This window comes from Ictidomys tridecemlineatus, chromosome 9, assembly GCF_052094955.1.
Source record: "Ictidomys tridecemlineatus isolate mIctTri1 chromosome 9, mIctTri1.hap1, whole genome shotgun sequence".
NCBI lineage: Eukaryota > Metazoa > Chordata > Mammalia > Rodentia > Sciuridae > Ictidomys > Ictidomys tridecemlineatus.
Genome location: NC_135485.1, coordinates 51831753 through 51857231, shown reverse-complemented (window position 1 = coordinate 51857231; position 25479 = coordinate 51831753). Strand labels below are relative to the sequence as shown.

The following is a 25479-nucleotide window of genomic DNA, read 5'->3' as shown; positions in this document are numbered from 1 at the left end:
AATTCCCTGTATGTCCTAAAAACTGGAGGGCAGGAAGGGCATGCTATCTTTTTCTTGAAAGGACTACTCACTCCCTTGAGTGTGTCCTCTTTTCCCTTTTCCAGTCCATTCAATTAAATTCTGCCTGCTACCTTAGGGACATGTCTAAAACACCCTGGTATTACCACAACAATAGGATGAGAAGGTCTTCTGTGGCTGCCTCAGCTCAGTGGCATAGCTCATGCCCTGTCACAGAATAAAAAGGAATGAATTATTAACACATGCCACAATGTGGATGAACCTTTAAGACATAATTACAAGTATTGATATCAATCACCAAAACACATAACAATTATTTAAGTGTGTTGAAATAAATCATAAAAACCAATTATTATATAACAACTAATTTGAATGTCCCCAGCATAATCCTATCTTTAGAAAGAGGAAATTGATTAGAGATTAACTAGGCATGAGGGATGTGGAATGGTTACAGGTATAGGGAGAATTTGAATTGCTAAAATGCTTCAGCATGGAATATTAACTGAAGATTACAATTCTGAGTTTCTCCTCTGAAATTATACAATTGAAAGGTATACTTAAAATGGTGAGTACTTTCCTATGTGAATTATATGAAAACAAAAATTTTACTGAAAAAAATCTGTTAAACCATAATACCTAAGAAATATAGATTCAACAATAATTTTACTTTAGTTCCAGTCAGGGACGCTAGGCACAAATCACCTCACTTGCCATTGTTCCACACTCGAAAACGCTTAACATGAATACACGTGCAGAACTATCAATTCCTAACTTCAGGAAAGCATTTATGATTATGAAAGAATCATTACACATAGGCAAAAATGAAGTCACCTAATCTTTGATTTTTCTACTTGTCATACAGACATCTGAACTGTTGACTTATGTGTTTAATTTAATGTGTATAATTTACATTTTAGCTAAGTAATGATTTCTTCTTGGACGTCAGCAGAAACAGAGAGAATTCAATGTGAAAGGAAAACTTGCATTTTGCTAGGATGTCCTCAAAAATGACTGTAGTTCTTCTGCTGCTACAGCTGAGTACTCATTTTGGTTCTTGAAGTTGTGCAAAGGTGCTGGTGTGGGAAATGGAATACAACCATTGAATCAACTTAAAGAGAATACTGGAGGAGTTCACACAGAGGAGGTATGTGGTAACTGTTTTGAAATCTTCAAAGTTCGTTTTTGTGGATGGTATAACTCATTTACCATTAAATCTGAGAGCTATTCATTATTGTCAAGAAAAGATGTAGAGAATCTTTACACTCAATTGTTTGATGTAGTGGTATATAAATTGCCCCACACACAAAATTTGAAAATATTACTCAATATCACAAGAATCTGCAAGTCAATTTTCTGATTTTGTAGAGAATATATACAGAGATGTAGTTTTAACAAGAAATTTATGAGAAAACTAAAAGAATCAAGGTTTGTTATTGTTCTTACAGATGACATTTGTCCCTGTGGTGAGCTGCTGGCTGCAATTCTTCAGAAACTATTTGTATACACTCTCCACTTCTCCCCTGGTTACACATTAAAAAGTATAGTTGGAGACTTCCCTTTTCTCTTTCCTACATGCCTGTCTTATTTTCAGAATTAAGTGATCAAATATAATTAATTGAGAGGGTAAAAAATATATTTTATGTGTTTTGTTTTGATTTTTGGCTTGAATTGTTTAATACAAAAAATAGAATCAGTTTTACAGTGAGATCCTGGGTGAGTTATTTGTAGTATATAATCCTAACTTTCCTGAGCCTTTTTGAAGGTGATCTTACAAGAATATAAAGTCAGAGGAATTTCTTTTAATTATGTCATGTAATTAAAAAAAATCATCGCTCAAACTCAGAGTACTATAGAAAAATGTACATTGAATTGTCAGAAACCTATGGCCATCATTTGTATAAGACATACCAGGAACACGTATACTCTACACATAGAGCTCTAAGGACTTCTCTAGACAACTGCATACAGATTTTACCTTTGCACTATTTATTTTATTTATATTTGAAAAATAAATTTAAACTTCACTAAATGTCTTGATGAACATAGAGAGACTGAGGACTTACATGTATATTTCTAGTACAACTATACATGTAACACTAAGAAAATTGTTTCCCTTTAGTTCAATGAGATTTCTCACTTAGAAATCATCTTGTCATTTTGCCTAATGAATTCCTTCTCAGTTGTGTCACAATGTTTCCTTTACATATCAGGAGGCTCTTAATTGTGATTTCTAGTACTTCCAAAGTCCTTTTGCTACAGGTTTGCAATTCATTCCCTGGAATGCAAATTATTAGTCTCGTGTTTAAAACTATCCATCAATTTATAAAAATGATTGAAAAAGAATTCAATTTCATATTTCAAACTACTTCGAGTTTTTCTTTGTAATTATTTATTTTTTTACTTATTGATTTTTTAAAAAAATAAATGACAGTGGAATGCATTACAATTCTTATTACACTTATACAGCACAATTTTTCTTATCTCTAGTTGTATATAAGTTATGCTAACACTAATTTGTGTCTTCATACAGGTTCTTTGGATAATGATATCCATCAAATTCCTCCATCCTTGCTAGTCCCCTGCCCCCTCCCTTTCTCTCTCACCCCTGTACCCTATTTAGAACTCATCTATTCCTTCCATGCTCCCACTATGAGTCAGCCTCCTTATATCAGAGAAAACATTTGGCATTAGTCTTTTGGGGATTGACTAACTTCACTTAGGATTACTTTCTCCAACACCATGCATTTACCTACAAATGCCATGATTTCATTCTTTTTTATTGCTGAGTAAATTTCCAATGTGTATATATGCCACACTATTTTCATCCATTCATCCATTGAAGGGCATCTAGGTTGGATCCACAGTTTAGCTATTGTGAATTGTGCTGCTATAAACATTGATGTGCCTGTGTCCCTGTAGTATGCTGTTTTTAAGTTCTTTGGGTATAGTCTGAGGAGAGGGATAGTTGGGTCAAATAGTGGTTCCCTTCCCAGATTTCCAAGGAATCTCCATAGTGCTTTCCATACTGGCTGTTCCAGTTTATAGTCCCACCAGCAATGTATGAGTGTACATTTTCCCCACATCCATGCCAATATTTATTGTTGGTTGTCTTCATAATAGCTTCCATTCTGACTGGAGTGAGATGATATCTTAGAGTAGTTCTGATTTGTATTTCTCTGATTGCTAGAGATGATGAGCATTTTTTCATATATTTGTTGATTGATTATAAATCCTCTTCTGAGAAGTGACTTTTCATGTTCTGGGCCCATTTGTCGATTGTGCTGCTCATTTTTTAGGTGGTTAACTTTTTGAATTCTTTATATATCCTAGAGATTAGTGCTTTATCTGATATGTGTGGTGTACAGATTTTCTCCCAAAATGTCTATTCACCACACAGATTATTTCTTTTGATGAGAATAAATTCTTAGTTTGATTCCATCCCATTTATTGATTCTTGGTTTTAATTCTTGTGCTACAGGGGTCTCATTAAGGAAGATGGGGCCTAATTTTACATGATAAACATTAGGGCCTGTTTTTTCTTCTATTAGATGCAGGGTCTGTGATGCAATTTCTAGGTCCTTGATACATTTTGAGTTGAGTTTTGTTAATGGTGAGAGATAGGATTTTAATTTCAGTTTGTTTAATATGGATTTCTATTTGTTGAAGAGGTTATCTTTTCTCCAATGCATGTTTTTGGCACTTTTTTTGAATATAAGATAATTGTAATTTTATGGGTTGGTCTTTGTGTCCTCTATTCTGTAACATTGGTCTACCAGTCTGTTTTGTGGAAATCCCATGCTCTTTTTGTTACTATTGCTGTGTAGGACAGTCTAAGATCTGGTATAGTGATGCCACCTGCTTCACTCTTGTTGCTAAGAATGGTTTTAGCTATTCTGAGTCTCTTATTTTTCCAGATAAATTTCATGATTGCTTTTTCTATTTTTATGAGGAATGCTATGGGTTTTTTGATCAGAATTGCATTGAATCTGTTTAATTATTTTGGTAGTATGGTCATTTTTATAATATTAGTTATGCCTATCCAAGAGCAAGGTAGATCTTTTTAACTTCTAAGGTCTTATTTGATTTTTCTCTTGAGGATTCTGTACTTTTTCTTGTATAGAACTCTCACCTCTTTTGTTAAGTTGATTCCCTAGTATCTTTTTTTTTTGAGGTTATTGTGAATGAGGTAGTTTTCCTCATTTCCTTCTCAGAGTTTTTGTCACTGATATATAGAAATGCCCTTGACTTATGGGTTTGATTTTATATCCTGTCACTTTTTGCTCTGGCCAGTGTTTCCAAAACCATGTTGAATAGAAGTGGTGAAAGAGGGTATTCCTTTCTTGTTCCAGTTTTAAGAGAGAATGCCTTTAATTTTTCTCCATTTAGAATGATGTTGGCCTGAGGCTTCGCATAGGTAGCGTTTACAATTTTGAGATATATTCCTGTTATACTTAGCTTTTCTAGTGTTTTGAACATGAAAAGGAGCTGTATATTTTCAAATGCTTTTTCTGCATCTACTGAGATGATCTATGATTCTTATCTTTGAGTCTTTTGATGTGATGAATTATATATATTGATTTCCGAATGTTGAACCAACCTTGCATGTCTGAGATGAATCCCACATGATCATGGTGCATAATCTTCTGATATATTTTTGTATTTGATTTGTGGGATATTTTATTGAGAATTTTTGCATCTATGTTTATTAGATATATTAGTCTGAAGGTCTCTTTCTTTGATGTGTCTTTGCCTGGTTTGGGGATTAGGGTGATATTGGCAATAATAGAATGAGTTTGGAAGGATTACAGGACCCTAAATGTATGAAATTAAAACAGACTCACAACAAGGTGCATTACAATGAAAATGCCTAGCATACAGAATAAGAATTACATTTTAAAGGACACAATAAAAAAGTATCAGATTACATACAGGGGGAAACCAATTTGGATCTTACATGATTCTCAACCCACATTCTCAAAGCTGGAAGGTGCTCAGTCAACATATATCAAGCTCTGAAAGAAAATGGATGCCAATCAAGAATTTTATATTCAGCAAAACTAAACTTTAGATTTGAAAATAAAATAAAAACCTTCTAAGTTAAGCAATAATTAAAAGAATTCACAACTAGAAAGCCTGAACTACATTCTCAATAAAATGGGAAAGATATTTAAAAAGTGAAAACCAGCAAAAGTAGGAACCACACCAAAAGAAAAGCCAATCAAAATTGAACCAAAGCTAAATTGAAACTAGAAATAATCCAAAATAAGTAAGAGTATACATCATATCTCAATGATAACACTGAATGTTAATGGATTAGTTGATTTTTATAAGTTTGACAAAACAAACAAAGGGAAAGAATAGTCTTATTATGGAATAAATGTGGGTGCAAAAACTGATTATCCACGTGTAAATAAAATGTAAATGATTGGGATGTGGCTATAGCTAAGTGGTGTAGCACTTGCCTCCTACATATGAGGTATGGGGTTCAATCCTCAGCACTATATAAAAATAAATACAAAAATATTGTTTCCAGGGCTGGGATTGAGGCTCAGTGGTAGTTTACTCATCTGGCATGTGTGAGGCACTGGGTTTGAGCCTCAGCACCAAATCAAAATAAATTTTACAAAAAGGTATTGTGTCCCTCTACATTTAAAAAATGTTTTTTAAAAGATATTGTTTCCATCTGCAACTAAAAAATATTTTAAAATATGTTTCCTTCTTCAACCTATGTCATGTAAAAATATTAAATAAGGTAGTTCAGAAATTTACATGAGAGGTTTTAGCATATAAGTGAATAACAAAAATGTATAAATATTTATGACCTTGAGGATGGTAACAGATTCTTAGGTTACAAATGCATGGAAAAATTATAATGGAATAATTAGACTTCATCAAACTTAAACATATCCTACATGAAAGAACACTATCAGTAAAATCAAGAGAAAAATTACTAATATTTGCAAATCACATACAAATGTTAATGGAATTATAGAAGGACTATATAAAAAAGATAGGAACTAACTAATAAGAATAACACCAAATCAACAAAAGATCTTAAAAGACATAAAAGATCTTAATAGACATAATTTCAAGAAAAGTATGCAAATGGCCAATGGACAACTGAAAAAATAGTTTTACAAATATGGAAAGGAAATTCAGAACAAAACCATATTGAGGTATCTCACTATATCACCAATGATGTTGTTATAATAAAAATAATAATACAGTGATAGCAATGATTGAGATATTAAAATACTCAATCAATGCTTATTAGATTAGAAAATTGGTTCAGTAAATAGAGTTAAGAATTATCCAGGTCCTCAATGTTAAATAGAGTTTTTGTAAGACCTAGAAATTTTATTTTAACTTATATGCCAAATAGAAATAAAAATATCCAAATAAAACTAGTACATAAACATTAATAATTAAGATTATTCATAGTAGCCAATGTTGGGAAAAACTAATGTGCAAAAAACTTAGGAATGAATTAAAAAATGTGACCAATTTTATACCATGAATTGTGATCTGCCTTTGATAGGGAACGTACAAATGTTAACAATGGGCACAAGAGGTTAAGGTAATAATTTTATAAAGTAGAACCACTTGTTATGGTACAGGCTATATGGACAATGACCAAATAGACTTCATTTTACCCTGAGACTCCATATCAAGTAAGAAATGCTTCTCCCATGGTAAAGTCCTACTTCTGTACCTATTAATAGTTACCTAACATAATATACTTGGTAACACAAAATAGCAATATATAGTAAATACACAATGTAAAATTGTTCTCTTTGGTTTTTATTTTTCTTGGCAATGTACCTTGTCAGAGGTTGATTGCCTACACATTAGTAACAATTCTCTAACTTGTACTGAACTAGGGTCATTTTGATCCACTTCCTTTCTGCTTTCTTACTGCTATGCCAACCTGAAAAGTCTCATGGGAAATACTAATGTACCCATTGCACTGTTTCTCACTAACTGCTCAATTCAGCTTCTGTATATACTTGCTTGCAGGTATATCAACCCAGGTATGTTTTTTGTGGTTTTTGTCTTTAAATATCCTAAAATTCTCAGGCTCAGCACTGTTCCTTGCAGAGACAATTATGGGTCTTGTGGGGAGCAGTCACTAGCTAGATAGCTGAATAAAGACTTTTCAATTTGAACAAAACTGGGACTTGGTGTGTTTTTTTGAGGGACCTGTGACCTGCCAAACAACACACTGAGCTGACTTACACATGATTTATTTTTATATAAAAAATATTACTGCAGCCCTGCCTGATTTAAATCAAAATATTATGTTACATTTCTTAGCAAAGAAGCTGTTATCTGCCATAGAAATGCAGACCCAAAATGCCAATAAATATACAAGTTACCCTGAGGAGAGGGAGAGGTGGAATTTTATGACCCTTACAAAGACCTCTTACAAAACAGGGAGATAAGGATAAATAACCTTTCACCTTAAAATCTGTTTACCAATTAGAACAGGTCAGCATGGTACAAAGTGACCTAGAATTTCCCTGGAAGTTACCATGCACAGTGGGAATTTAAAGATTGGATGGTAGCCTGCTGTTTTTCAAAAGTCAAAGAAATACCTGTGAAGACTCTCTGGAAAACTCCCTGGGTCCCCCCCAAAAAAAAAAAAAAACTGGAGAGAAGGAAGGGCATGTCCTTCTCCTGAGAGAACCACTCATACTCTCTGGTCCCTTCAATAAACTTATGCCTGTTACTCTTAGCAATGTGTCTGGAATACCTAATCAGAGGAGAAACCAAGTCATTTTAAATACCAAAAGGGAATCCAAACCATGTCTTAATGATAACCCTGAATGTTAATGACCTAAAATCACCAATGAAAAGACACGGACTAGCATATTAGATCAAAAAAGAGCCTTAACAATATGTTGCCTCCAAGAGACTCTCTTATAATAAAAGACATCCACAGGCTGAAGGTGAAGGGTTGGGAAAAGTCATACCACTCACATGGACTTTGGAAGCAAACAGGAGTTTTCATCCTCATATCAAATAAATAAGACTCCAAGGTCATGTTAATAAAAAGGGATAAAAAAGGACACTACATACATCAACAAGACTTAACAATTATAAATATATATGCCCCAAACAATGGAGCATCTACGTTCATCAAACAAATTCCTCTCAAGTTCAAGAGTCAAATAGACTACAACACAATAATTTTGGGTAACTTTAACACACCTCTTTCACCACTGGATAGAGCTTCCAAAAAAAAAAAAAAACCTGAACAAATAAACTCTATAATACAATCAATAACTTAGACTTAACTGTCATATATAGAATATTTCATACTTCAACAAGTGAGTACACTTTGTTTTCAGCATCACATGGGGCCTTCTCTAAAATTGGCCATATATTATGCCACAAAGCAACTCTTAGAAAATATAAAAAAAAATAGAGATACTACCCTGCATTGTATAAGATCAAAAATCAGGATGAGAAAGGATTTCCATGGCTGCCTTAGATCACTCACATAACTAATTCCCTGTCATAGCATCAAAAGGAATAAAGGCCTGACACATTCTACAACATTGATGAACCTTCAAGACATAATTGTAAGTATTGATATCAATCACAAAACCCGTAACAATTATTTAAAAATGTTGAAATCAATCATTAAATCCCAAATATTATATAACAATTACTTGAAGTGTCTCTATAATAAACATATCTATAGAGAGATGAAATTGATTAGATATTACCTAGCAATGAGGCATATAGGATGATTAGAGGTAGTAGGAGGGTTTGGATTTAAAACCTTTCCACAATGAATATTAACTGAGGTTTCCAATTCTGAGATTCTTTTCTGAGATTGAACAACTGATATACACATTTAAAATGGTGGTTTGTATACTATATGAATTATATGCAAACAAGTACTTTGCTGCACTAATATTTTAAATGATACCTAAGAAATATTGTTTCAACTGTATATTTAGTTTAGTTGCAGTCAAGAAATCTATAAGCAAAAGTCAACTCACTTGCCATTGTTCTTTCATATTCTAAAAATCTGAACATAAGAGAGGTGATCACACATGCAGGATCATAAATTTCTAACTGTAGGAAAGCATCTATTATCATGATAGAGTCATTAAAATACACCTAACCTTTGATTTTTCAACTTGGAATCCAGATATTCTAAATGTTCACTGGTGTATTTATTTGATAGGTACAAGTTACCTTTTAACCAAATAATGATTTTTTTCTCAGATAGCAACAAGAATAGAGGGAATTCAATGTGAAAGGAAGCCTTGCATTTCACCAGGATGTCTATGAAAATGACTGCAGTTCTGCTCCTGTTACTGCTGAGTAGTCATTTTGGTTCTGGAAGTTGTGGAAAGGTGCTAATGTGGGTAATGGAATACAATCATTGGATCAATATAAAGACAATACTGGAGGAGCTTACACAGAGGGGGCATGAGGTGGCTGTTTTGAAACCTTCGGTTTCCATTTTTTGTGGATGGTGACAAATTATCTGCAATTAAATTTGAGAGCTATCCTTCATCATTGTAAAGAGAAGATATAGAGACTTTTTCTTCTCAATCACTAAGAGCATTGATTCATGAGATTCAATAAAAAACATTTTGGAAATATTATTTAATATTTCATGAAATTTTGAGTCAATTTTCTGATTATGTGGAGAACGTTTGTAGAGATGCAGTTTTGAACAAGAAACTCTAGGCAAAATTACAAGAGTCAAGGTTTGATGTCATTCTTTCAAATGCCATTTGTCCCTGTGATGAGCTGCTGGCTGAAATTCTTCAAAAACTATTTGTGTACACTCTCTGCTTCTCTCCTGGTTACATAGTGGAAAAGTGTATTGGGGGATTTCTCTTTTTTTCTTCCTATGTGCCTGTAATATTTTCAGGATTAAGTGATGAAATGACATTCAATGAAATGAAAAATAAGCTATATGCATTATTTTGATTTTTGATTTGAATCATTTAATTTGAAGAGATAGAATCAGTTTTACAGTGAAATACTAGGTAAATGACTTGTACTATAAGGTCCTAACTTTTCTGGACCTTTATAAAGGTGAATGTATAACAATAGAAAATCAGACTTTTTTTAGTTGTTTCATGTAATAAAATAAAATCATCTATCAAACTCATAGTTCTTCAGAAAAATATACATTGAAGTTTCAGAAACTTCTGGCCATCATTTGTATAAAACACACTAGAAAATCATATACCCACCATATAGAGCCCAGAGGACTTCTCTAGACAACTGCATACAGTTTATCATTGCACTACTCATTTTATTTATCTTTGAATACTAATTTTAAACTTTACTGTCTTGATGAACCTAGACACAGAGATTGAGGATTTACACTCATATTTCTATTACAAGGATCCATGTAGCACTGAGAAAATTTTTCCCTTTAGTTCAATTAGATTCTTCATTTAGAAACTCTTTTGTCAGTTTGCCTAATAAATTCCTTCTCCATTGTGTGACATTGTTTCCATCCCATACCAGGAGGCTCTTAATTGTGTTTTTTAGCACTTCCAAATTCTTTCACTAAGTGTTTGCTATTCATTCTCTTTAAGGCCTACAATGTTCAAGTACAAAAATGTAAATCATTAGTCTTGTGTTTTAAACTATCTGTCAAAGAAAAAAGAAGATGAAAATTAAAACTAAACAAAAAAATTCTATTTTATACTGTTAGAATTTCCAGCACTTCTTTCAAAATAATTTTTGTATAATAAATATTTGCAAGCTCCTAACATGAACCCACAGGAGGTAGTAGGCACAAAGAACAGAATCATATTTAAACTCCTTTCAGTTCACTTGCAGAACAAGGGTTAGAGTTTTCTCTAAATTATACAAACTAGATGAAAGAATGCTGAAATGTTATTTTATTAGCATGGTACTAATAATGGGTTATATAAGTCTAATGTTTGCTTACATTTCTGTTAGTTACTTTTTTCACTTTAGGTAAAAAACAAAATATTTGCATCTATATTGGCTAGCTTATTTTGGTGCAATTAACCTTGTAAATAATTAAGAGATTACAGATAATGCTGACTCCAAATTCTCATGTATATGTAATAAATATGAAATATATATATATAAGCATCATATATATAATAAATATAGACTATGTATGCATATTTCCCATGCACATAGTAGCTTTATTAAACTACACATACCTTTTGAAAAATAAATTGTTCTAATGAGTTATACATGTCAGTAGAATGCATTTGGATGTATTGTAAACAAATGGAGCACAATTTATTCCTCTAGCCGAATACGATTCAGAGTCACACTAATAATATAATAATACATGTACACAGGGTAATAATATCTGTCTCATTCCATCAACTTTCCCATCCCATAGCCGCTGCTCTCCCTCATACCTCTCTGCAAAGTTCAAAGTTCCTTCATTCTTCCATTCCTACCATTGAGGATTAGCATTTGCTTATCAGAGAAAACATTTGGCATTTGGTTTTTTGAGTTTGACTTATTTCCCTTAGCATCCACAATTTACTTGAAAATGCCATAATTTTATTCTTCCTTAAGACTGATTATTATTCCATGTATATATGTACATTATTTTCTTTATTCATTTATCTGCTGAAGGGCATCTAGGTTGGTTCCATAGTTTAGCTATTGTGAGTTGAGCAGCTATGAACATTGATGTGCCTGCATTATTGTAGTATGCTGATTATAAGACTTTTGGGTATAAACTAAGGAGTGGGATAACTGAGTCAAATGGTGGTTCCATCCCAAAATTTCTGAGGAATCTTCATATTGCTTTCATAAATTTTGCACCAATTTGTAGTTTCACCAGCAATAAATGGGTGTACATTTTCCCCCACATTCTCAACAACATTTCTTTTTGCTTGTATTCTTGATAATCACCATTCTGACTGGCTTGAGATGAAATATTAGAGTAGTCTTGATTTGCATCTCTAATTGCTAAAGATGATGAACATTTTTTCATATGTTTGTTGATCAATTGTATTTCTTCTTCTGTGAAGTGTCTGTTCAGTTCCTTAGCACATTTATTGATTGGGTTATTTGGGGTTTTTTGGTTTTCAGGTTTTTGAGTTCTTTATATATCCTGGAGATTAGTGGTTCATCTAAGGCACAAAACTACACAAACTTTTAAACATATATTTCTTCATTATTGAAAGTTCTTTCCAACAGGAGGCATGTTCCTGTCTGCACAACAACTTCCCAATGTTCTATAGGTTTAATCTTCTATTTCCTGTTCAGGATGACCCACTATATTGGCAGAGACAATGGCCAAAGCAGACATCTGGCTTATTCACACCTACTGGGATTTGGAATTTTCTCTCCCAACCCTACCAAATGTAGATATTATTGGAGGACTCCATTGAAGGCCTGCCAAACCTCTGCCTAAGGTAAACTTGCTTCCATTTAGTTGGTTCTGTCATCCTTTTATTTTCACCAGGAATAATTCTCTCTCTCTTGCTTATTCAGAATGCTTAATCACATTTACATAATTACAGAAAATGGAGCAAAGAGACCTATATATTGAAATCTTTCACATCTATACCATCACAAATGTGTGAATTTTATCTTTGTTTCACAAGAAGATCTTTCAAGGATAGGGTGAGTTAAATGTAAAAATTCATTATTCAACACATAAAAAAATAACAGTCATTCTCTGAAAGAATATTGAGAAGGGACTAGCATGTACCACAGGAAAGTGCTGAATATTCGAAGAAACAAAGTAGCACACTCTCTGTCACAAACACCTTCCATTCCACATTGAAGTGTAGACTGTGCACAAGAAAGAGAAATTGTGTGGGGAATGTTATGATAAGGAAAGACCAGAAGTGTTTCTTGTCTACCCCAAGTGTATAGGGGGCCTCAAAAATACTCCCTGAGAAATCATGGGTCTCCATAGCATAACTGCTGAACAATAAGAATAGAAAAAATATATATTGCACATGTAACATGGAGTGCAAATTGTGGATTTTTAATGAATACTTATTAATTTGTAAGACTTGAATTTGTAGGCTTCCCTGAGTTTATAATTATGAACAGATCTATAAGCTTATAAAATTATATATCTTAAAGTGAAGCAAAAAATTAATGTATTTTTATGGATATCACACCTTAATAACACAGTTGGAAAGTGAGCATTTTTTACTGCTTCATTATGTGATCATTTAAGAGACTTTTTGGCTAGATCTTTAGTAGCAGCATAAAATCTGATCTTATTCAAAGTTTAAAATCCAATATGGTCACCCCTCATTCCACAAGCAGTGAAACAAACAGTGTGAACTGCCAAAGACTTGGGTAAAATATTTCTCCATTTAGATAGAGGGATAATGACAGCATCAATAGAAAAGTTAAGATAACAGATAAAAGAGGACGAGAAAGAGGACGATTAGCAGACTAATCATACTATTTAAGAAAGGCTGTTGTGGTAATGAAGTTTCATAAATAAGATTCAAATCCACATCAGTGATTGTCAGACCTATACGAATTTTTATAGCTCCAATGTGCGTTCTCACCATACACCATTAGATTCTCATAAATTTCTAAAAATTTGAAGAATAATATATTTGGAAAATATGGCAAAAATTAGAAAAAATACACATTTTCTAAATTTTTGTATGGTTTAAATAGCTAGAAGAAAGGGTTTGAAATGTTCCCAGCAGAAAAAAAAAATGATAAATGCTTAGTGGCACAGGTGCTAATTACTTTGATTTGATCATTTAGCTTTATATACATGTGTTGAATTATCACACAAATCTCCAAAACCTGTATGACTATTATGGGAAAGTAAAAATTTTACAAAATATCACACAAAAATAAAAATGGCTAGCTCTATTTGCTTCACCACTTTGGAAATTATACAGACAAAAATGTTATGCTGTAATAATATTTATAGCATTTATTTATAAAAAATTGGAAATCATTTAGATATATAACATGGAGAAATGATGTAAAATATAAACTTTTTTCATGTTATACAATTACAATCATTTTATCCAAGAATACTCACCTTTATTTTCCGCCATTATGCAAATACATTTGAAAAATGAGGGATATATATTAAATAAGATTGATATTTTCATGGAGAATGAATAGGTATATATAATATGTGCCTAAATATCTATAAATATGTGCCATATGTATGCACTTAGTTGTAAGAATAGAAAACAAAACACAACAAAAACAAGAAAATTTAGATGTATTTGTTATTTAAATATGGAACCCAGGTCCTCTTAATTACTAAGCCAATGCTGGAACACTAAATTCTATCTCTAGCCCTTAAAACACATAAAAGTTAAATAAATTTAAATTTGAAACAACAAGTAGTTTATTGGTAAGAAAATTTCTGTTTATTATATTATTCCAATTTTTATGATAAAATTTTAAAATTGAATTTTAAAGGCTGCTGTAGAATGAGAAGAACTAGTCTTCTCAGTGGTTAGTCTGTAATCTGAGGATATTTCAGTTAGTCATATAAGTATGCACATAATTTACAAAATGAATGAATAAATAAATAAATCAAAGACAATAGGCATATTTCTCATAATAGGGATGAAGAATTATTTAAGCAGAGCATCAGTGAGAATAAATAGCAAATAAAATTGACTACATTACTAAAAGTCATCTGAACACAGGAACTATCTGGATGTATGTGTGAGTCACAGGAATAATGCATTCATCACGAAGAAGACATAATCAAGTTAAAATTATAATTTTAAATAATGTTGAAGACAATATGGGACCTGTAACAAATATAAAGTTATTTCATGTTGTTGCTTAAGATGTTTTTTTTTTCCAAACAAAGCCTAACCAGTAATTAGAAAATGAAATATACTATGTGGTTTTTGAGAATGTGACTATCATTTCACAGATGAAAACAGAAAAAAGTGACTTGGAAACAGAAACATTAAGTGTGGAAATTGTCAAGATTTCAAAAAACTTTTGGATCTCTATTTAATTTTGAATGAGGGACTTTATAGAACAAAGTACAATTATTCTTGTATAGAATATATAAGGCAGAGGATCAGAAACCACCTGTTAGGATAATTCCAGGACAATTTCAGAAAGCATTTTTTTTCAGAAATTTCAAAACACTGAAGTGAGTTATTCAATAGTGTGATCAAATCTCTACTGGAGAAAGGTCTGGTGGAATTCTCCCACTTGTGTGAATTTCCTGCCAAACCCAATAGGTGATATCAAAAATCTGTCACAGTCAGGTATACACAGGATATTCTACAGGGACTTCAATTTTACAATATGATTTTATGTCATAATATGTACAGAAATATGTGAATCAAACATGTAGCTAAATATATAAACTATTAGGGAATAAACATGACTCTTAACAATAAAGAATGATTTAGAGGTGCAATTTGCAATATTCTGATGCAATCTAATAAGTGATTTGAGAGCAAAGAAAAAGATATGTAAGGATTTTCTTCAATTTATCCTAATTTTTCTTTATATGTGTAGAGAAATAAAGGAGCAATAAACACACCATACTTCACCATACAATCATCACCACTGCAATTTGGTATATCAAAAGTATTTTGTGAATCAGAATCTTGGACCAGTTTGGTAATAAATGACTTTAAGTAGCACCAGCACAGTTTAACTAAAAAGTTTTACATAAAGTTTACACTTCACTTTTAACAAAAAATTCTCTCCCTTGGCCTGGGAAGGAATTTCTAACCCTCAGAGGTATGGGCTGGCTGGACATAAAAATCTAGAAAAGTAATATCAAGAAATAAATACAAAAGATGCCGGAAAAAATATTTTTCAAAGTTAGGGCATTGACAAGTGAAAGAGACTTCATGGGTCTGATCCTAACAAAGGGAAAAGCCCACAAATGTTTTATTTTTAATGAAACATACCAAACCAGTTTATTTCTTCAGAGGCTTCTTCAAGGTAAAACAAGAAGCAAGAAGCTGTTCAAGCTGGCTCTGACATGCCCAGGGTTCATTTGCAGAATATTTGTTACATTATCTGCAATGATTATGCAGTGAAATTTGTCATTCACAATCTTGAGTCCTTGGTGATGGCATAGACATCAACATCACAACCACAGAAATAGAAGCATTCAGCTTCAGAAGGTGGGGATACTTTAGAGAGCCAAGAGCCAGATAAGTATCTGGGAAGTCAGGATATTATTCTCTATGGACAAATTCAGGAGGATGGACAGGGGCAAATATGGTAGTTTTGTTTGGTGAATTATAGCCACATAATGAAGGAAACCAGAATTAAAAATTCATCGAGGATGAACATATGAACCAATCCAATTTACGGGTTAGAGTAACACAAAAAAAATGTACTATAACATTCTATTATAACAAAATCTACCTACAATCTCTTAATCTTATTAAGAAAGTAAGTGAGTACGGTTATTCTTGACAAAATGTGTCTCAATTGTTTTGGATTTATAGAATTGTTTACATCAGTACAAATGGAATGGTAATTGACTGCATAATGCTTTGTGAATTTGCCTTCTGAATCTTTTTGCTAGGAGTATCAAATAAGAATTCTAATCTCCACTTAAGGCTGGGAAGTCAAATCAGGCATCAGATTTTACCTTTAATACTCTTAGATTTTGATAAAATTCCTCTTTACCTGTAGACCCTAGGATAATTTAAGGTTCCTGGACCTGATAAGAAATACCTTGTTTTTCAATGCAGATAGGAGGGAATCCTAGTATTCATGACTATTTTGTCACCAAAGTATATCTTGTGTTTATTAACAAAACCAAATACATATGTTAGAGCCCCATGTCAAAATTACAAAATTGCATGGTTCCATTCTTTAATTAGTGTTTCAGTGGTTAATTTTAGTTTGAAATGGGCTCGTATGTAATTAATATATACCACATAACAGTATATATCAAGTTATCAAGAAAAATATTTTCAAAAACTCTTTTTGGGAAGATACAATGACACCAGCAAAATCAGGTATCATTTCAAGGTATTTCCTTGTTAACCCTATATGACTATGTAATACATACAGAAAGAAAATAGAAGCTAATAAAATACTTAATGCTGGTTGTTCAGAAACACAGTTTTTTTCATTAAACCAATGTCAATGCAATCTTTTTTACCAAAGATTTATTCAAGTCATGTGAACATGAAGCCTGTTTGAGTTTCTTTACTTCTCTGTATTCTAAATGTTTGCTTAGATCTAGTTTCTACATATGTTGATTTAACTCTAAGTCAATGTGAATAGAAATCTGTACAAGGATTTTATAAATTTAATAATGAATACCATCTTGTACTTAGGAAATATTATATAAACATAACACATACTTACATAAATAAACAAACTGAATAACATATCTTTACAGACCCTATGAACTACATTCTAAAATTTTGGCCATAAATCAGGTAACACTCTAATACAAAACTCAATGATTCAACTGTTTTTGATAAAAATACAACAATTTGAAATGACAAAGTTTTTTTAAATTAATGCTTATGAAGAAGGATTTTAACATTTTCTTTTCTCCTCACATAGAGAGTCTCTCTTATGGAGGCTGAATAGGCTGAGGAGACGGATATCTTGTGGTGCTCAGAATGTCTTCTAAGCATATCTGAGTGTACAATATAGTAATTTGAATTCTTTCTTCTATTTTAAAGTTTTTCTCATTAGTTAAATAAAAATAAAATTATTAAAATGCATTTTGATCTATCATATATAAAAGGAGTGTAGCTTCTTATTATCACCTATCAAGTAATCACACATGTACACAGGGTAATAATATTTGATTCATTCTATTATTGTTCCTACCCACATACAGCCTCCTTTCCCATCAATTCTCTATTCCTAATCCAAAGAAACTCTATTTTTGTGTACAATCCACCCTGTAATGTGAATTAGCATCCACATATCAGAGAAAACTTCCACCTTTGGTTTTTTGATTGGTTTATTTCTCTTATCATGATATTCTCTAGCTCCATATGTATGTATGCAAATTCCATAATTTCATTTTTCTTTAGTGTTGAGTAACATTCCAGTGTGTATATATACTATATTTTCTTTGTCTATTCATCTATTGAAGGGCATCTAGGTTAGCTCCATACTTTGGCTATTGTGAATTAAGCTGCACTGATATGGCTTTATCACAGTAGTATGCTGATTTTAAGTTCTTTGGGTATATGCCAAGGAAAAGCATAGCTGGGTTAAATGGCAATTGCATTCTAATTATTGTGAGGAATCTCCATATTGCTTTCCATAATGGTTGCACCAATTTGCAGTCCCACCAGCAATGTACCTGTTACCCCACGTCTTTGCCAATATTTATTGTTGTTTGCCGCAGTCTGGCTGCAGCAAAATAACCGGGGAATGACAAACAACTTGTGTAGATTGATACAGCAGGAGTGGAAGCCGGTTATTGTAGGACAACAGAGGTATTTATACATTTTACACAGCTTATCTTAATTAGCATAAACTAGATACATCAGTCAACCAATAAGGAATCTCCACACTTGATGGTTTGCTTTTGTTATTTTTCAAATCACTTCCTCTGGCATTTTGCCAGGCACCATCGAAACTTGTTTATGAACTCTAACATTTCTCTGGCAAAATGCCAGGCGCCATCCTGACTTGTTTACAGACTCTAACAGTTGTTATTCTTGATAGTTTTTATTTTTATTAAACCAAGATTAAATTATTTTATTTCCAATAATATTTATTTTCTTTTAAATCTCCAGTAGTTGCCTTAGGGGATCCTGAGTTGCTTGAGAGCTCTCAGTTGGGTCAGAAGAACAAGTGACTAGAGGAACAGTGAGGCTTAAGCAGGAACTGAAAAGTGTGGCTTAGGCCACAGAGTGAGAGAACTACTAGGATCTTAAAAGGAAGCACATCAAAGGGAGTGAAGACACTAGGGGAACTATGAAGGTGTTAAAAACAATGAGAGGAGGGAGGGAGTAGTGATGAAAAGAAAGGAAAAGGTCTTATGGAAGCCAATTTGGGTGATTATAAGTTTTGAAGAGGAACTTGCACACACATAACCACAGCAGCACTATTGCCAAAAGTGAAGTCAGGGAAGCAAAATAAGTGTCTAAGAAGGATATACAGATAGGCCATTTGTAATATATGTATATCTTATGTAACTTACATTCCTGGAACATTACTTACCCTATAATACATAGAAAATAGTGGAACTGTGGCAAAACCCAGATGAAACTTACTTACACGACACTATAAAAAAAATCCAGTAAAGGAGGGCTGAGGCTATAGCTCAGTGGTAGAGTGAAGCCCTGGGGTTTGATCATCAGCACCACATACAAATGAATAAGTAGAATAAAGATATTTTTTTAAAATCCAGTAAAGGGGCTAGGGTTGTGGCTCAATGGTGGAGCTCTTTCCTTGCACATGTGATTCACTGGGTTCAATCCTCAGCACCATATGAAAATAAATAATGGTATTGTGTTCATCTACAACTAAAAACAACAACAACAATATATTTAAGAAACAACAACAACAAAAACCTTCCATATATATTAAGTATTTAGACTACACAAATTCAAAGAAACAGAAAGTAGAAGTATTGGTAGTAAAAGAGCAGAGTGAGAAAAAATAATTGTGTCCAATTTATATAATTTCTTGGTTTAGCAAAATAATAGTGTTCTACAAATGTTGGCACTAGGATATGTGTATGTGTAGCATTATTGAACTATGTACCTCAAAAAAGGTTAAAATTATATATTTATGTTATGTATATATGAACTTATTTTTTAAAGCCACTAATTTAGTATCTCCTGAACATATTTTGTCTCTCCTTATTTGAATAAATCTTTGCTTTGTTGTTAGATTTGGGATAGAGCAAATTCTTTCCTTCACAGGAAATGGAAGACTTTGTCCAGAGCTCAGGAGAGAATGGTGTTGTGATTTTTTTCAATTGGGTCAATGACTGGAAACTTGATGAAAGAAAGAGCCAAAATGATTGCATTAACTCTTGCCCAGATTCCTGAAAAGGTTAGATAATGGTATAGAACCATGGAGAGAGTCTGTTTAACTCTGTAAAGGGTCTTATAAATGATTTTCCTTGCAAAAGATGCACACTTGTGATATGTATAATTTGTCTCAGTATTCATTTTTAAAACCAAATATATATAGCAACTGTTAAAATAGTGCAGAGATTATTTCTGATTTTAAAAAGTCAGCATTAACATTATGCTAAAGCACAAATATATTCATAGGTTCAGTGTGAATATAATATTATATTAGTATGACAGATATACCAAAATACCATATTCTGCCCTGCCTTGTCCTTTTTTTCTGTGCAGGACCCCTGAGAACAATGTAGATAACAAAGAAGTTAATTTTGAATGAGCACCAACACAATGACAATAAGTAGGTCTTAAAAAGTCAAAATGCATCACAGATTGCCATCTTTCTACATAATCTTGGCCTCTATTCTTCTCCTAAATGATAAAAGGGCCTATTCCTGGAGCTGTCCTTTGTTCTATTCAGAGAAGGAAAACCAAGATAACTACCAAACCAACCAGACTTAGAGAAAAAGAAAAACCAACCTTCCCTAGTGACTTGCTCTGCTCCTTTCTCAAGATTGAAAATGTCTCAGACAGGAGACAGGAAGGAAACAGGAATCTGCCCTTACCATGGACTCTCTGCCTTAGAGAAACATGATCACACAAGAGCAAACACTACCACAAAAATTTATTCTCGGGAAATATGTTTGAGTAAATTTTCTCACATACCACTCAAAAGGAAAAAAAGTGGAGCTACACACACCAGCCTCTGTGGGGCCCAGGCCCACAGCGGGCTAGGTCCACCCCTTTTGATACAGGGCAGACACTCACCAAAGCATAGCCTTTGGTGCAGGGCTGACCCCTCTGACCAGCAGACTACCACAGGAGCCAGATGCAGCCCAGACCACAAACATCAGCCCAGGGGTATCCAGGATCTCAGTAGCCACAGTTCACCACTCTCCCAGGGGGCAGACACTGCCAGAGCCTAGGCTTTGGGGTAAGAACACCCCGTCCAAACAGCAGACTAGTGGGAGTTCAAACACAAAGACTCAGACTCCACCCACAGCTGCCTTTGCAGGGACCAGGCTTACAGCAAGCCTGGTCCAGCCCCTTGCCAGCAGGGCAAACCTTTCCAGAGCCTAGGCTGTGGTTCAGGACTGCCCCTTCTGACCAGCAGACTACCATGAGAGGTCAACCTCAGTGGCCCAGATCTACACACTTCAACTTATACAGTTCCCAGATCCAGGATGCAGTAGCACCCATTGAGGGACACCAGCAGGGTCTGGAAGCCCAACATCAAGGTGAGATACAGACAATCTGCATAGGTACAACAAGAATTATTTCTCAATTAAATTCTGTCAAATTGAATACAAAAATATATCTCAATTAAATTCTGGCAAATTGAATACAAAAATAATCAAGTAGGTTTCATCCCAGGAATGCAAGGTTGGTTCACCATATGGAAATCAAAAATGTAATTCATCACATCAATAGACTTAAAGAGGAGAATCATATGATCATCTCAATAGATGCAGATAAAGCATTTCACAAAATACAACACTCCTTTATGTTCAAAACACTAGAAAAATTAGGGATAACAGGAACATGTCCCAACATCATAAAGGCTTTCTATGCTAAGGCTCAAGCCAACATCATTCTAAATGGAGAAAAATTAAAGGCATTCCCTCTAAAAACTGGAGAAAGACAGGAGTGCCCTCTTTCACCACTTCTATTTAATGTAGTTCTTGAAACATTGGTGAGAGAAATTAGACAAATGAAAGAAATTAAATGGATACATAGAGGAAAAAAAGAATGCAAATTGGCACTATTAGCTGATGATATGATTCTATACCTGGAAGACCCTAAAAGTTCCACAAGAAAACTTCTAGAAATAGTAAATGAATTTGGAAAAGTGGCAGGATATAAAATCAATACCAATAAATCAAAGGCATTTTTGTATATCAGTGACGAATCCTCAGAAAGGGAAATGAGAAAAACTATTCCATTCTCAATAGCCTCAAAAAAAATGAAATACTTGGGAATCAACTTAATGAAAGAGGTGAAAGATCTATATAATGAAGATTACAGAACTCTAAAGAAAAAAATCAAAAAAGACCTTAGAAGATGGAAAGATCTGTCTTGCTATTGGAGAGGCAGAATTAATATTATCAAAATGACTATACTTCCAAAAGAACCATATACAGATTTAATTCAATTGCAATTAAAATTCCAAAGATGTTCCTCATAGAAATAAAAACAGCAATCTGAAATTCATCTGGAAAAATAAGAGACCCAGAATAGCTAAAGCAGTCCTTAGCAGAAAGAGTGAAGCTAGTGGCATCACCGTAGCAGAGCTTAAACTATACTACAGAGCAATAGTAACAAAAACAGCATGGTATTGGCACCAAAACAGACTGGTAGACCAATGGTACAGAATAGAAGAAACAGAGACTAATCCACAAAACTACAATTATCTTATATTAGACAAAGTTGCCAAGAACATGCATTGGAGAAAAGATAGCCTCTTCAACAAATGGTGCTGGAAAAACTGAAAATTCATATGCAACAAAATAAAATTAAACCCATATCTCTCACCATGCACAAAACTCAACTCAAAATGGATCAAGGACTTAGGAATACAACCAGAGACCCTGTGTCTAATAGAAGAAAAAGGAGGCCCCAATCTCCATCATGTGGGATTAGGCCCCAACTTCCTTAATAAGATTCCCTGGGCACAAGAATTAAAATCAAGAATCAATAAATGGGATGGACTCAAATGAAGACGTTTCTTCTCAGCAAAATAAACAATCTGTGAGGTGAATAGAGAGCTGACATTTTGGTGGCAAATCTTTACCCCTCACACATCAGATAGAGCACTAGTCATTAGGGTATATAAAGAACTCAAAAAGCTAGACACCAAAAGAAACAAACAAACAAACAAACAACAACAAAAAAACCCCAAATAACCCAATCAATAAATGGACCTGAAGACACACTTCTCAGAAGATGATATACAATCAATAGACATACATAGGAAAAAATGTTCAGCATCACTAGCAATTAGAGAAATGCAAATCAAAACCACTCTAAGATTTCATCTCACTTTAGTCAGAATAGCAGCTATTATGAAGACAAACAACAATAAGCATATCGAGGATGTGGGGAAAAAGGTACACTCATACACTTCTGGTGGGACAGCAAATTGGTGCAGCCAATATGAAAAGCAGTATGGAGATTTCTTGGAAAATTGGGAATGGAACCACCATTTGATTCAGCTATCCCTCTCCTCTGTCTATACCCAAAGGACTTAAAAACAGCATACTACAGGGACACAGCCACATCAATGTTTATAGCAACAGAATTCACAATAGCTAAATTGTGGAACCAAGCTAGATGCCCTTCAATAGATAAATGGTTAAAAAAATGTGGGATATATGCACAATAAAGTATTACTCATCAAAAAAAAAAAGAATAAAATCATGGCATATGCAGGTAAATGGATGGAGTTAGAGAAGACAAGACTAAGTGAAATTAGTCAATCCCCAAAATCCAAATGCCAAATGTTTTCTTTTAGATAAGAAATCTGATTCATAGTAGAATAGGGAGAGGGAACATGGGAGGAATAGATTAACTCTAGATAGAGCAGAGGGGTGGGAGGGAAAGGAAGTAACTAATAATGGTTCAATGTGATGATCATTATTATCCAAAGTATATGTATGAAGAAACCAGTTGGTGTCAGTATACTATGTATACAACAAGATATATGAAAAATTGAACTTTATATATGTAATAAGAATTGTAATGCATTCCACTGTTATATATAAATATAAATATAAATTTAAAAAATGTTTTTAAAATAATGAAAAAAATAAGAAAAAAAACAAAAGAAAAAAGTGTAACATTAAATTTAAACGTTGATAAGCACCATAAATATAGATTAATAAATGGGAAAGCCCATTAGAAATTTTTAATGATTTTTGTCCTACAACAGAATTATTATAACTGTCAATATTTAAATACATGTGTATCACATTGATAAAACAATTTAGCTTGTCAAATATTTATGAACCCTGGAGGTCATATAGCAGGAAAGATTGTTAAATATAAAAATATGTACATAAAAATTTTCTTTATTTACATCACCATTTAAGTTGTTAACATTATCATATCTTTTCCCTATTTTTCATTTCATTATCTGTTGTATCAGAAATATTAGGCTATGAAATTTCATAATCTCTTCCATATTTTAACCTGCTATATTTTGAAATTGTCTCAGTGAATAAGAGGTCTGCTCTACCTTAACAGATTTTATTGAGATTTGATGGTAAGAAACCAGATATATTAAGACTCAACATTGGACTGTTTAATTGTATTCCCAAAGGTGACCTCCTTGGTAAGATTTGGGAAATGAATCATGAAAATATATTTTTAAAAAACATAATCATAAAGATAATAGTTGACACATTCATTTTTGTATTAGAAATATTAATGAAAAATCATTAATTACCTAAGTTCTTTATATTTACTCTCTTTTCAGGGAAAATGGAGATTAATCAACCCTTCACATTTTATTATACATGGCATAATAAATTATCTAAATTTCAGTTGTAATTACCTCTCTCAGTGAATTTTTTTTCAATTTCTGCATTGTATCTTTTTCTTCTATTTCTGCAATTTTACACCTATACTTTGACATACAACAGAGCTATTTGAAATACCATGAAAAAAGATCCCTCTCCTTTCTCACAATGTTCTCTGCATTTTCCATTATAAAAAAAATCTTTGATTATAATTGTGAACTGTACTTCAATTCATGATGAAGTGTCATCAGTCCTACTTCTGATTCCAGCACCACAACTACCCTGCTGTCTGCTGCCTTGGACAATGCATAGCTGACTCAAAGGTGTCACAATTTCTTTAATTGTACACATTCTCATACTTCCACTTTTAAACTACACATGATATTGCTACTACCCAGAGTGTTCTCTTTCTTTTTATTTACATGGCAACCTTGCTTCCACTTTCAAGTCTCAATTCATATACTTCCATGTAGCCTTCATAATTTCAGTGCAGTTTCATGGTTATAATAATCTGCTGTCTAGAAAATAATTCATCTCCAATGGCTCATGTTGTGCATTTCTTATCTTATTTATGACTCAAAATTGGTAGAGTGTCTTAATTTCTTCTAATCATAGGTCATCCAAAAACCAGGGCTTTTAAAACTCCTGGTGGAACCAATGGCATCTATGAGGCCATCTATCATGGGATCCCTATGGTTGGCATTCCATTGTTTGTGGATCAACCTGATAATATTTTTCACATGAAGATCAAGGGGGCAGCTATTAGTTTGGATTTTAACACAATGACAAGTACTGATTTGCTCAAAGAACTGAATATAGTCATCAAAGTCCCTTTGTAAGTATAACAATTTTTTTCACTTAGATATATGTATAGACAGATTCCCTTGACAGTGAAAATA

At 33.1% G+C, this 25479-nt stretch overlaps 1 pseudogene; it reads left to right on the top strand.

Annotated features, from left to right (window-relative positions):
- Nucleotides 1–9326: 9326 nt before the first annotated feature.
- Nucleotides 9327–25419, top strand: LOC120883671 (UDP-glucuronosyltransferase 2B4-like; annotated as a pseudogene).
- Nucleotides 25420–25479: the final 60 nt, after the last annotated feature.